Consider the following 364-nt stretch of genomic DNA (forward strand, 5'->3'; position numbering starts at 1 on the left):
TATATATTTGTATGTATATATATAGAGACAGATTGCATAACTATATATTTGTATGTATATATATAGAGACAGGTTGCATAACTATATATTTGTATATATTTTTAGCATGGCGGCCTTTCTAGCTCCTCCTCGCTGATTTCCTTCAATAGTAAGTTTTTCACACAAACGGCGTCATTAGCTGTTTTGCAGTGTCAATGGATATGATCGATTTATATTTGAGGGATATGTGAATTAAAATTTATACTTTGGTATAAAGTAAGTTTATCAGTTATTAAACAACTTCTTTTCCAACTCAATGAAGAAAAAACGGTATGAATGGGGTCTGAAATACAAGAACTGGACGCAAGGCAATGGAAGGTGTTCC

This window comes from Tachypleus tridentatus, unplaced genomic scaffold (assembly GCF_004210375.1).
Source record: "Tachypleus tridentatus isolate NWPU-2018 unplaced genomic scaffold, ASM421037v1 Hic_cluster_2, whole genome shotgun sequence".
In the NCBI taxonomy this organism is placed as follows: domain Eukaryota; kingdom Metazoa; phylum Arthropoda; class Merostomata; order Xiphosura; family Limulidae; genus Tachypleus; species Tachypleus tridentatus.